We start from the raw sequence: 15,197 nt of genomic DNA, 5'->3' as shown, positions 1-15,197 counted from the left end.
CAAATCACAATTAATAGGCACAGATGGTGTTATTTTTAAGTTTGTTTGTTTGAAAAGATGAGAAAAATAACTGAAGAGCAATGCATATTCATTTTGAATATTGACTTCTCATCTTCTTATTTTAAAATTCAAAGTATGCTCCGCCACACACAGAAGGACTGAAGCAGACATTTTTAATTCTCTAGATACTGAAGCCGTATTTCTTAGGCTGATGCAAAACTTGGGCTCCCCGTTTCTCTTATTTAAATTCTCCTTTTCCCCATTGCTATATGCAGAGGATAAAGAAAAACATTCATCCTCATCGAGTATTACAGCAAGCAAAAGAGACGAGGGCTGCTCTCTAAGAGGATTAAACACACAAAGAAGATAATTAACTTGCTGAGGCCCCACAGAAAATCATGGAGTAGCAAGAACAGCATTCAGAGTTCCTGTTAGCCTAGGAAAGATTCTGTCCAATAGCTCTGGTTCATGTCACAGCGTTCCTTTGTAGCCTCAAGTGTTAATATAAACTGAGAAAAAAATTGAACTTCACACATACTGCAAAGAAAATAAGCTGTTAATAATTTACAAAACTGGTTTGTTCTTGAATATAGGTTGACCTCTACTTTGAGAGCAAAAGGCACTGCATTTTTGGCTACCATCTTTAAAATCATTCACAACAGCAATGAAACTCCAAGTAAGAAAATGTCACTGGGCAAAATGATGAGAATGCAGAGATACAGATTTACTTCTCAAAATACAAACCCTTATAATTGTGTATATATTTTGGGATACTTTCCCTGGGTGAGGAAATTAAGAGTGATTTTCATTTTTCTTCTTTGAGATTTTGTAGTCAAAAATTTTATAAAGAACATATATTTTTGTATCAGAAAAATATGAAAGTTATAGAGTGCTTATATATTCTTCTCTAATATATAATAATTCCCCTTGAACATAATGTTCAGGCCTTAAATTTAGACATTAAACATGTACCTCATGTGTTGGAAAGCAAAAGGCCCAGTCGATCTGAAAAACAGTTCCAAGTCTTCCAAATTTGACTTATTCCCTGAGTACTGTTTATTTTAAATAGAATGCCAGACAGATAAGTCATCATCTAACTGAAGTGAAGCATAGACAGGAATCATTTTTAACAAGCAACTGGACATGGAAGGAAAGGGATAGAGTAAGAGAAAGCAGCTGGAGAGGACTTGGGACTTCTTTGATGCCTGCAGTCTCCTATATGCAAACAGCAGTGAGAAATGGGCAATAATTAATTTTAAAAACCATGCCTAAAGTTTTGGTATCCTCTAACATCTTAGAAATGAATATTATCAATACCCCTGACTATATTATCTCAGGAAAGATTTTAAATCATTCGGCCATAGTTATGTGTCATTAGGACATTCTTCACCGAATATCCCTTCTCCTACTGCTCTCTGACTTTGGGAAGCTTGACTGGATTCTTAGGTCTCTGCGCGCATGGAGTTGATAGTCTCCTAGCCCTGAATAGCATTAGCTACACTAAATAATTCCTGTGGGTATCATCCTTAAGTCTAAAGGTCTAAGTCAAGAGTAAAAGCAAAAGGAAATTCAAGCATGAAAGGAATTTCTGCCTTCTTTTAAGTAGTGAGATGGGGCTATTAAACTACAGCTGATTGTGAGGATACCAATAAATGCATGTTTAAAAAGAAATAGACTTAAATTTTAGAGGATAAAACCCACAATTTTCTTAGCATGTATTGCAATATCTTCTAAATATTAATATATTATAATTTGTGAGTTGAAAAATAAAAATATTTCTGTAAAGCCTGCACAATCCCTGCAGAGGTGCGTCAAGGTTATAAATGGGCCAACACATGTGAAGGGACTGCCATCTGGTGGCTAAAAAAAAAAATATTATTTTTGTGGGGGATGGGGGTAAAAACTTGTTAAGGCAAACATTAGTATTTCCCCATTATCACATTTTATTAATCAAACACTTTTATCTTTAGGAGTTAAAAATGTTCAGGTAAATACATATATCTTGTATTTTAAAATATATAAATTATTTTGCTGATAATTTTTTTTTTTTCTGTTTAACAGTGTAATATGTGCCAATATAGAAAATTTCTAAACTACGGAAAATTATAGAGCAGAAAGAAAAGTCTATAACCCCACCATCTAGAGACAATTATAGTCAACATTTTAATTACTTTTGTTCAAGTCCTTTTCTATGCATTCACAATTTTTCATATAATTGACATCACAGAAAGTAACCTATTTTGAGGGATACTTTAAAATATTAAAGTTACATTATGTGTTTTTAACCATGTGATTAAAACTTGCTGTGGTTTGAATGAGGTTCCTTTCCTGTAGGGAATAAATTATGCACATGCATGGATAAGTGAAAGAATATCTCGTTAGAAATTGCAATTGGCTCAATGCTGTTGGAAAATAAAGTGAGAAGTTTACAGTTCAGTGAGAATGTTAGGAAGAATTAACAGGAGTTGGAGAGGTATGGACCAAGCACCAGGAGCATGCCAGTTGGATACATGGTTGATAAGGATAACCGCTGAGGAAATTTGGGTCATGGACCGACATTATTGGATTTGCCTATCACACGATAATAATAACATATTTTGATACTAAATATGGAGGGCAGACTGAAATAATAGTTCTCAAAGCTGGCTAGGAAGCTTTGAGAACCTAGGAACCTAGGAAGCTTTAAAAATGCTGATCCTCAGACTTCAATCCAAACCAGTTAAATCAGGATCCTTGGGAATGAGATTTTTTTAATAAATTTTCCCAGATGGTATTATTATATAGCATGGGGTGAGAATCTCTAGACTAAAGAGAGATGAAACTAGATATAGAAGTACCACTTAGAAGGGTGTCACATTAGATCATGTGAAAAATGGTGTGTTCCTAAATGGGGTGAGTGACAGCATACACGACAGTTATTTAATTGGCATAAGTTGATAACTGCACACGAGGAATCAAAGATCATTCTCTGATGCTGCCTTGGTAAATGATGGTGTCAGCAGGAAATACAGCCAATTGGGCACATATGTGGGAAGTGGGGAGCATATTAAGAGGCTAGCATCTTCTTTTAAATTCATCACCAGTGACACAAACACACTTGGATATATTTCCTGTTTTCCCTAGTATAAAACCTTGGGCTGGCTTATTTCTCTTAGCTCCACCCACCCTTTAATTCACTCCTATGCAGTGGGGGACACCCGGACTCCACAAATCACATGTTAGGCTCTTCCAGCAGGGGCAAGAAAGGAAATCTACAATACAAGAGGAAGAAAGGATTTGCTCTTTCCTGTTTGATTCTTGGGGTGCTTCCAATCTGCTAAGGGTTCTACTAAAAATCTCTCTGACTGTACTTGTTCACCCCTGTAGCAGTCATGCTATTCTGTACCCGCCACCGAATCCAGTTCACGATTTTTACACTCACAGAATGAGCCTCATCACCAGCCTCCACAGACACAGCACTAACTGGCTGGTGTCTGCTCCCCAGAAGTCTAGGTTTCAACCCCCAGGGCTCCTTCTATAAGTTTTTCTCTTTTTCCTTTAGGCCTACACCTGCTTCCACTAGACCCACCTTACAAAAGATGCTTAAAAGAGTTATTCAAGATGAAACGAAAAGATGCTAATTAGTCAACAGACATAAAAACATACAACCCTGGTAGAGGTGTGTTAGTGCCTCAGCCAGAAATATGAGGGACTGTTTACCACTTAACCCTAGGATAAAGGTTAACATATCAGGGCATTAAAAAATAAGTATAGCTACAATAATTTGTTAATGGATACATATCACAAAGGTGAGATAAATTGTGACATTAAAAACATAAAATGGGAGGGGCGCCTGGGTGGCTCGGTGGGTTGAAGCCTCTGCCTTCGGCTCAGGTCATGATCTCAGGGTCCTGGGATCGAGCCCCACATCGGGCTCTCTGCTCAGTGGGGAGTCTGCTTCCTCCTCTCTCTCTGCCTGCCTCTCTGCCTACTTGTGATCTCTGTCTGTCGAATAAATAAATAAAATCTTTAAAAAAAAACATAAAATGGGAGAGTTTTGTATGCAATCGAATTTAAATTGTTATCAGCTTAAAATAGACCGTTATATTTATGTTTTCTATAAGCCTTATGGTAATGGCAAAGGAAAAAACTAGGAAACCAAAGAATATCACATGGAAAATTATCAATTTCAAAAGAAAGCAGCAAGAGAGGAAGAAAAGAACACAGACTTACAGAACAGTTCCAAAACAATAAGATGGCATCAGTAAGTCCTTACATACATATAGGCTCAAAAAGCCTATATAAATGAATATAAAAAATATAAGTGAATATAAAAAATACGTCCCAGGCGCCTGGGTGGTTCAGTGGGTTAAAGCCTCTGCCTTCGGCTCAGGTCATGGTCCCTGAGTCTAGGATCGAGTCCCGCATCTGGCTCTCTGCTCAGTCGGCAGCCTGTTCCCTTCTCTCTCTCTCTCTCTCTGCCTACTTGTGATCTCTCTCTCTAATAAATAAGTAAAATCTTAAAAAAAAAAAAATGTACCATGCAAGGAAAAACCAAAAGAGGTCTGGGTAGCTAAACTTACATCAGACAAAACAGACTTTAAGCCAAAAATAATAATGAGAGACAAAGGAGGTCATTATATAATGACAAAGGGGTAAATTCATCAAGAGGAAATAAAGTTATAAATATATATACACTCAACTCAGAGCACTTAAATACATTAAGCAAATACCAACCAATCTGTGGGTAGAAATGGGAAACAATGCAGAACTAATAGAGGACTTCAGTGTCCTACTTTCAACAAATGATAGATCATCTAGACAGAAAATCAACAAAGAATCATTGGACTTGACCCATATTTTAAACCAAATGGACCTAACAGACATATATAGAACATTTTATCCAAGAGCAACAAAATAAACAGTCTTCTCAGAGAGCACATGGAACGTTCTCCAGGAGAGAACACATAAGTCACAAAACAAATCAGAGTGAATTAAAGAAGATTAATATTGTGCCAACTGTCTTTTCCAACCACAATTGTATGAAACTGGAAATAAATAATAGGAGAAAAGCTGGACCAAAATTTATGAGACGCAGCAAAAGCGGTTCTAAGAGGGAAGTTTATAAAAACATGAAAACAAAAGAAAGATAAAAGGGCATCTGGCTGGCAAAGTCGGTAGAGCATGACTCCTGATCTCTGGATTGTGAGTTCGAGCCCCACAATGTGCATAGAGATTACTTAAAAAAAATCTTGGGACACCTGGGTGGCTCAGTTGATTAAGCTTCTGACTCTTGATTTCAGCTCAGGTCATGATCTCAGGGTCGTCAGATCAAGGCCCTCATTGGGCTCCATACTTTGTACAGGGTCTGCATGAGATTCTCTCCCTCTCTCTCTTCTGCGCCTCCCCCTGCTTGCATGCTCTCTCTAAATAAATAACTAAACAAAGTCTTTGAAAGAAAAAGGAAAAAGAAAGACATCAAGTAAAAACAACAACAACAACAAAAACCCTAATTTTATACATCAAGGAAATAAAAGAAAAAAACAAAGTAAGTCCAAAGTTAGCAGAAGAAAGGAAATAACAAAGATCCCAGTGGGGAAAAGAAGGAGAGAAAGAAAGAAAAAAAGCAAGCAAACAAGCTGAAAAGACCAAGCAAAGAACTGATTTTTTTTGAAAGATACACAAAACTGACAAATCTTAAGTAGACTAAGGAAAATGAGAGAAGACTCAAATAAATAAAATTAGAAATAAAAGAGGAGACATTGAAATATACCACAGAAATATAAAAGATCATAAGAGATTTTGAACATTTATCCATTTATATGTCAACAAACTGGATGACCCAGAAGAAACAGATAAATTCCTAAAACATACTTACCAAGACTGAATCATAAAGAAATAATAAAATTGCAATAGACATATTAGGAGCAAGAAGATTGAATCAGTATTCAAAAACCTCCCAACAAAAAGCCTACTGCCAGATGGCTTCACTTGTGAGTTATACCAAATATTGTTTTTTTGAATGAATGTTTTTTTAAAAAAGATTTTATTTATTTGACAGAGAGAGAGAGAGATCATAAGCAGGCAGACAGGCAGGCAGAGGAGGGGAACAGGCTTCCCACTGAGCAGAGAGCTTGATGTGGAGCTTGATCCCAGGACCCTGAGATCATGACCTGAGCTGAAGGCAGATGCTTAACCTACTGAATCACCCAGTCATCTCCCAAATATTTAATTAAGAATTAACATGAGTCCCTTTCAAAATCATTTGAGGGGTGCTTGGGTGGCTCAGTGGATTAAAGCCTCTGTCTTCAGTTCATGTCATGATCCCAGTGTTCTGGGATTGAGCCCCGAATCAGGCTCTCTGCTCATCCGGGAGCCTGCTTCCCCCCTTCTCTCCCTCTCTGCCTACTTGTGATCTCTGTTTGTCAAATAAATAAATAAACTCTTTTTAAAAAAATCATTCAAAAATTTGAGAGGATGAGACACTCATAAAGCCATTTTTTGAGGCCAACATTACTCTGATATGAAAGTCAAATAAGGACACTACAAGAAAACTATAGATAAATATCCCTGATAAATATATATACAAAATTCTTAACAAAATATTAGCAATAAAATTCAATAGCACATTAAAAGGATCATACATTGGGTGCCTGGGTGCCTCAGTTGGTCAAGCAACTGCCTCCAGCTCAGATCATGATTCGGGAGTACCAGGATCAAGTCCCACATCGGGATCCCAGCTCCATGGGGAGTCTGCTTCTCCTTTTGACCTTCTCCTCTCTCATGCTCTCTCTCACTGTATCTCACTCAAATAAAGAAATAAAATCTTTTGTCTGTACTGTTGATATCCAGGATCTATAAAGAACTCCTCAAACTCAACACACACAAAACAGACAATCATATAAAAAAAAAATGGGCAGAAGATATGAACAGACACTTCTCCAATGAAGACATTACAAATGGCTATCAGACACATGAAAAAATGTTCATCATCACTAGTCATCAGGGAGATTCAAATTAAAACCACATTGAGATATCACCTTACACTAGTTAGAATGGCCAAAATTAGCAAGACAGGAAACAACATGTGTTGGGGGGATGTGGAGAAAGGGGAACCCTCTTACACTGTTGGTGGGAACGCAAGTTGGTGCAGCCTCTTTGGAGAACAGTGTGGAGATTCCTCAAGAAATTAAAAATAGAACTTCCCTATGACCCTGCCATTGCACTCCTGGGTATTTACCCCAAAGATACAGATGTCGTAAAAAGAAGGGCCATCTGTACCCCAATGTTTATAGCAGCAATGGCCACGGTCGCCAAACTGTGGAAAGAACCAAGATGCCCTTCAACGGATGAATGGATAAAGAAGATGTGGTCCGTATACACTATGGAGTATTATGTCTCCATCAGAAAGGACAAATACCCAACTTTTGTAGCAACATCGACGGGGCTGGAAGAGATTATGCTGAGTGAAATAAGTCAAGCAGAGAGAGTCAATTATCATATGGTTTCACTCATTTGTGGAGCATAACAAACAGCATGGAGGACATGGGGAGATAGAGAGGAGAAGGGAGTTGGGGGAAATTGGAAGGGGAGGTGAACCATGAGAGACTATGGACTCTGAAAAACAATCTGAGGGTTTTGAAGGGGTGGGGGAGGGTGGGAGTTCGGAGTACCAGGTGGTGGGTATTATAGAGGGCACGGATTGCATGGAGCACTGGCTGTGGTGCAAACATAATGAATACTGTTATGCTGAAAATAAATAAAAAGTAAATTTAAAATAAAAAAAGAAATAAAATCTTTAAAAAAAGGATCATACATCATGATTAAGTGGGATTATTGCTGAGATGGAAATACAGTTCAACATGTACAAATCAATAATTGTGATGTATCACATTAATAGAATGAAGGACAAAATCATATGATCGTCTCAATAAAGGCAGGAAAAGCATTTCACAAAATACAATATCCTTTTATGATAAAAATGTTCAATTTGGGTATAAAGGAAACTATTTCAACATAACAAAGGCTTCATATGACAAGCCCACATGATGAAAGGTTGAAAACTTTTTCCTCTACAATCAGAACAAAACTAGGGTGTGTACTCCCACCATTCCTATTCAAGATAGTACAGGAAGTCCTAGCCTGAGCAATCAGATAAGAAGAAATAAAAGGCTAATGAATCAATGAACACTACTTCAAAGACTAATGATGTAATATATGTTGGCTAATTTAATTCAAATAAATAAATAAAATAAAATAGCACAGAGTTCTGATAAAAAAGAAGAAATAAAAGTCATTCAAGGGGCACCTGGGTGGCTCTGTGGGTTAAGCTTCTGCCTTTGGCTCAGGTCATGATCCTAGAGTCCTGGGATTGAGTCCCACATCAGGCTCTCTGGTTAAAATGTTCATACTACCCAAAACCATCTATAGATTCAATGTAATCGCTATCAAATTTCCAATGGCATTTTTTACAGAAATAGAAAAAAAAAATCCAAAATTTGTATGTAATCACAAAAGACCCCCAATACAGGTAACTGTCTTGAGAAATAAGAACAAAGCTGGAGGCACTGAACTTCCTGATTTCAAACTATAGTACAAAGCTATGGTAATCAAAATAGTATGGTACTAGCGTGAAAACAGGCATATAAATCAATGGAACAAAATCAAAAGCCCAGAAATAAACCTTTGTATATAGTGTCAACTAATACTTGATGAGGGAGCTGAGGATAGACAATAGGGGAGAGATAATTCAATAAATGATGTTGGGAAAACTGAGTAATTATATGCAGAATAATGAAATTAATGAGATGGTATAAAGACTTAAACATAAGAACTAAAGTGATAAAACTTAAAAACAAAAACAAAAACAAAAACAGGGGTGCCTGGGTGGCTCATTCAGTTAAGCATCTGCCTTCGGCTCAGGCCATGATCCCAAAGTCCTGGGATATAGCCCCAAGCTCAGTTCCTGCTCAGCGGGGAGTCTGCTTCTCCCTCTCACTCCCCCCCCACTCACTTTCTCTCTCTCAAATAAATAAATACAATCTTGAAAAAATAATACCAGAAAAAAGAAGGACAAAGCTCCTGGACTTTGGTCTTAGCAAAGATTTTTGGGATATGACACCAAGGGCACAAGCAACAAAAGCAAAAATCAGCATGTGAGACTACATCAAACTAAAACACAACAGCATAGCAAAAGAAATAACAAAAAGAAAAAGCAAGCTATGGAATGGGAGACATATTTGCAAACCATATATCAGATAAGGAGTTAATACACCAAATATATAAAGAACTTATAAATTCAAAAGCAAAAAAACAACCCAATTTAAAAATCAACAGAGGAACTGAATAAACATTTTTTCAAAGAAGGAATACAATGGCCAACAGGTACATGAAAAGGTACTCGACATTACTAATCACCAAGAAAATGCAAATCAAGACCATAAGATATTATTTCCCAAATCTGTTAGAATTTGGGATGCCTGAGTGGCTCAGTCTGTTAAGTACCTGCTTTCAGGTCAGGTCATGATCCAAGGGTCCTGGGGTTAAGTCCCACAATGGGTTCCCTGCTCAGCAGAAAGCCTGCTTCTCCCTTTCCTTCTGCTACTCTCCCTGCTTGTGCATACACTTGCTCTCTCTCTCTGTCAAATAAATAAAATCTTGGGAAAAAAAGATGTTAGAATGGCTATCATCAAAAAGAGAAAAAAAAAGTGCTTGTGTTGATGTGGAAGAAATGGAACATTTGTGCCTTGTTGATGGAAATGTAAATTGGTATAGCCACTATGGAAAACAGTATGGAGTTTTCCAAAAGAAAAAAAAAAATTGAGCTCATCTATGATCCAGTAAGCCCATATCTGAGTATATATTCAAGGAAAATGAAATAAGTATTTTGAAGAGATATCTGTACTCCCATATTCATTGTAGCATTATTTCAATGGCCAAGATATGGAACCAACCAAAGTGTCCATCCATGGATCAATGGATAAATAAAATGTGATATATATGTAATGCGGTAGATATGTATAATGGAATATTACTCAGCCATAAAAAATGAAATCTTGCATTTTATAACAACATGGATGGAATTCGAGCGCATTATGCTAACTAAGTCAGGCAGAGAAAGATACCCCATGATTTCACTTATATGTGGAATCTAAATTTAACAAAGCAAAACAAGCTGATAGATACTGAGAACAGATTGGTGTTGTCCAAAGATGGTGAGGGGGAGAGTGAGGAAAGGGGGAGAGAGCAAAATGGGGTCAAAAGGTACAAAATTCCACTTCTAAAATAAATAAGGCATGGGGATGTGATGTACAGTATGGAAACTATAGTTAATAATACTGTACTACATATTCAAAAGTGATCATTTTGCAATACACACAAGTATCGAAGCATTATGTTGTATATCTGAAACTATTATATGTCAGTTATACCTCAATTTTTAAAAATTAGCAGCTTGAGGGGTGCCTGGGTGGCTTAGTTATTAAGCATCTGTCTTTGGCTCAGGTCATGATCCTAGGGTGCTGGGATCGAGCCCCACATGGGGCTCCCTGCTTAGCAAGGAGTCTGCTTCTTCCTCTTCCTCTGTCTGCTTGTGTTCTGGCTCTCACTCTCACTCTCCGTATCAAATAAATAAAATCTTTTTACAAATTAACAGCTTGAAATATCACAAATTTGTTATCCCACAGTTTCTATGTGTTAGGAGTCCAGCATGCTTTAACTGGGACTTCTGGTCACTATTTTAAAGGCTGAAATCAGGTTGTGGGCCCACTGTTTACTCATCTGGAAGCTGAACTAGAGACTGCATCAAGTCTCCCTCAAGAACTTTATTATCCCCCCCCCCCCAATCCACAGTGTCGCTCTGTCATTAATTAGATTTTTCTAAATATGGCCTATTATTTTGTTCCTTTTTTTCTATTTTTATCCGGTGCCATTGTGGGTTTTTTTTTTTTAAGATTTTATTTATTTCTTTGTCAGAGAGAGAGAGAGAGCACATGCAGGGAGAGCAGCAGGCAGAGGGAGAAGCAGGCTCTTCACTGAGCAAGGAGCCCAATGCAGCACTCCATCCCAGGACCCTGGGATCTTGACCTGAGCGGAAGGCAGACACTTAACCACCAGGTGTCCTGCCACAATGTTTACTACACTTCAAATTGAAAAAAAAATATTCATGATATCTAGAGAAGTCTTCTCCCTTGTTTTTCTTCATTTTTTAAAAGACTGTATTTAGTCCATCAACAGATGAATGGATAAAGAAGAGGTGGTATATATACACAATGGAATACTATGCAGCCATCAAAAGAAATGAAATCTTGCCATTTGTGATGACATGGATGGAACTAGAGGGTATCATGCTTAGCGAAATAAGTCAAGCGGAGAAAGACAACTATCATATGATCTCCCTGATATGAGGAAGTGGAGATGCAACATGGGGGGTTAAAGGGGTAGGAGAAGAATAAATGAAACAAGATGGGATTGGGAGGGAGACAAACCATAAGTGATTCTTAATCTCACAAAATAAACTGAGGGTTGCTGAGGGAAGGGGGGTTGGGCGAAGGGGGGTGGGGTTATGGACATTGGGGAGGGTATGTGCTATGGTGAGTGCTGTGAAGTGTGTAAACCTGGATTCACAGACCTGTATCCCTGGGGATAAAAATATATGTCTATAAAAAATAAAAAATTTTAAAAAAGTATATAGTCAATAGTATTGTAATAGCATTGTATGGTCTGTGGTGAGCATAGCATAGAGTTTTACAATCACTATGGTGTTCACCTAAACTACTGTAACAATGTATAACAGCTATACTTTAATAAAAAAGGAAAAATAAACCTTTGATAAACATCTTCAAAAAAAAAGAGATTGTATTTATTTTTAGAGAGAGAGAAAAAAAGTGTGCAAGGGAGAAGGGAGGAGCAGAGGAAGGAGGAGAGAATCTCAAGCCGACTCTGCCATGCCTTGCACAAAGCCTGTCCCAGGGCTTGATCTCATGACCCTGAGATCATAACCTGAGCTGAAACCAAGGGTTGGATGATTAACGGACTAAGCCATCCTGGTGCCAGTTTTTTTCTTTTAGAGTGTGTCAGCTAGTTTTGGTCTTTTGCTATTCTATTAGCATTAGTATGTAGAGGTTCATTTTAAACAATTGGGATTATTTGGAATTCTATTGAATCTGTCTATCAATTTGGAAATGTATTAGTTTTCAAGGGTTGCCATAACAAAATACCACAGACTGGGTGGCTAAAACAACAGAAATTGATCTTTTTCATTGTTCTGGAGGATATAAGTCCAAGATCAAGGTGTTACAGGTTTGGTTTCTTCTGGGCCTCTCTCCTTGGCTTGCAGATGACAGCCTGCTCCTATGTAGTCATCCATTGGTCTGTGTTGTCTGTGTACTCATCTAATAAAGTCGCCTGTTACATTGGAATAGAGCTCACCCATATCTCATTTTATCTTCATTACCCCTTTCAAGGCCTTACCTCCAATCTCCAAATATAGTCACGTTCTGTTGTTAGACTTGAAGGTATGGATTTGAGAGAGAGGCATAATTTAGCTTGTAATAGGGGAGCACTGACATTTTTCCAATATTGAATCTTCCAATTCATAAACACAATGTATCCATCTATTTATTTTTATATTCTTTAATGCTTTTCAGTAAAATTTATCTTTCTCCAGAGGTCTTAAAAATTTTGTTGAATATTCTCAATTTACTTCAACAGATCCTCACTCCTTCATTTTGCACTGTTTCGTGTCTTAGAGTGTTGACATTTATGGACTCCATCAAAAGGTTTCCTTGTCTCCTGACTTCTGAATAGGTTTAGCTAGTGAGAAGCATGGACAGGAGATCTGAGTATTTATGCCCTTACTGCTTGTCTACTACTGAACTCACCATGGTTGGATGCACCTGTGTTCCTCTCCTGAGTCTTGCAGTTCTAGCCTTCTCTTGCAGCCATAGCTCTGGGAATTCAGGTTCAGATAACAGCTTCCTATCAATTAATTGCCCACTCAAATTTATGGTTAGAACCCCATCTTCTCCCTGGGTTTCACCATTCCTTGTTGGTTACTTTTTTTCCCTTCTTTTTTTGAGAGTGAGAGAGAATGAACACATAAGGGATAAAGTAGGGGAGGGAGGGAACCTAAGTAAGCTCCAAAATCAGTGTGGAGCTCCACACTGGGCTTGTTCTCAAGACACTGAAGTCATGACTTGGGCTGAAATCAAGAGTCAGAGGCTTAAGCAACTCAGCCACTAGGTGTTCCCTTATTGGTTACTTTTGATCCTGACTATATCTTAGTAAACTGATCCATTCATTAACCTCTCCTCAATTTCTACATTTCAGTGTGCCAGATTTTTTTTTTTTTTTTTTTTTTTTTTTGCTGGGAAACATACTTGGTCAGATTTAATTTCAAGTACTTTTTATGTCCTGATGCTATTTTATACGGCAAATTTTAAAATTACATTTTGTTTGTTGCTAGTTATAGAAATGCAGTTTTGCAATACTTTTTTTTTTTAAAAATCCAGCAACCTTGCTAAACTTTCATTACTTCCAATAATATATGTTAGGTCTTTAAAACATTTTTCTTTAAATATAATTTCTATAAATAATCTTTAAATCATTATAGATTCATAACTTCCTTTGCAACACTTATGCCTTCTTGGGTTTTCTAAACATCTAATAAAAAGAATACTGTGTTGGAATGATATTACACTAATTGCATTAATCTGTCTTCTAATATTAAACTCCTCTTGAAGTCCACACCATTGATCAGGATAGAAAACACTCTCAAAAATCAGAATCCAAACGAGAAGGAAGTACACTTTTTCAAAACCAGTTTTTCCCTGTATTTTCTTTTGTTTTAAATTGAAGTATCATTGACATACGATGTTATATTAGCTTCAGGTGTACATCATAGTGATATGACAATTCTGTAAATTATGCAATGCTCACCACCATAAGGATAGTTACCATCTGTCACTATATAAAGTCGTATACATTCTTTAGAGATAAGGTAGTTTATCAGTTAAATGCTTACACACACAATGAACAGCAAATGGATATATATGAGTATTTTACTGATTAGCTGTTTTTTGTCTTATTTTATTCAGCAATGCAGTTATCCAATCAGTAAACAAATATTTGTTGAGCTTCCACTAAATGCCATTCACTCTTCAGTACTAGAGTACAAAGATGCCAAAGCCACAACCATTGCCATTAAGAAGCTCATAATTTTGTGAGTGAATGGAGTCTCCGTGTGTTTTAGGATCACAGGGTGACGTCGGCCAAGAGGAAGTAGAACCAAAGATATTGTTAAACGCATAGGGCAAGTCTATACAGATGAACAAAATGCTAAGAAAAAAGAATGTGGAAGTACTTCAAGTCCCCATTCAAGACTTGAATTTTGAAATATGATACATTTATTACAAAAAAGAGGAGGGAGAAGGAAACATTCAGTCATTTGTGCTGATTTATTAGATGTGCTAAATAAAATATTACAGTCTTGCGGCTAAAATAGTGAAGGAATCACAAAAATCTGTCTCTGGTTTACATTCTAACATCAAAGGAAAGAAACAACTTGCCCCCGAAAGGACGTTTCCTGCTTACAAAGGTTTTTTTTTTTTTTTTTTTTACACAAAGGTTTTGTATGAAGAGACAACCGAGAGGTCCCGTGGTTACACAGAGCAGCAATACCCATACTCTATGTGGGGTGGCTGCAGGAAGGTAATATCAAAGTTTCTATTTATACTTAGTTTTTGGATTCTGCTACTGTGTTTTTGCCTAATTATAAAGTACGTGTGTTTACCATACACATTATGACCTCCATAAGAGAGTGCAGACTCCATTTCATTGATGCGAGTATTTTATCAAAAACGTTTAGGGACCACTGTTGTAGAGTCCTTCCAAATCCTTAAAAGGGAAAGTGATTTAAATTGAACTGTTTTAAAGTCACAGAACACATCTAAAACGCGAGCAGTACAGGAATTTTTATACAGAGCGCCTGGAGAAATTATTTTCTTACGGGCCTTAACTTGTAGACAACCCGAGGGGTTGCCTTTGTAGTTGTTAATAAGAAGTGGGAAAAAAAAAAAAAAAATTCTCAAACGATGTGTGGCGGTTTGGGCCGCCCTGGGCACAGCTGGGCTTGTTCTGTCTAGACGTTCGGATAACACGCACAGTCCGGCTGGGGGGATAGCTGGGCGCCTCATCCACACGGGCCGCGAGGTCCAGCG

The sequence above is a fragment of the Mustela lutreola genome, chromosome 8 (assembly GCF_030435805.1).
Source record: "Mustela lutreola isolate mMusLut2 chromosome 8, mMusLut2.pri, whole genome shotgun sequence".
Taxonomy (NCBI): domain Eukaryota; kingdom Metazoa; phylum Chordata; class Mammalia; order Carnivora; family Mustelidae; genus Mustela; species Mustela lutreola.
This window is presented reverse-complemented; position numbering follows the sequence as displayed.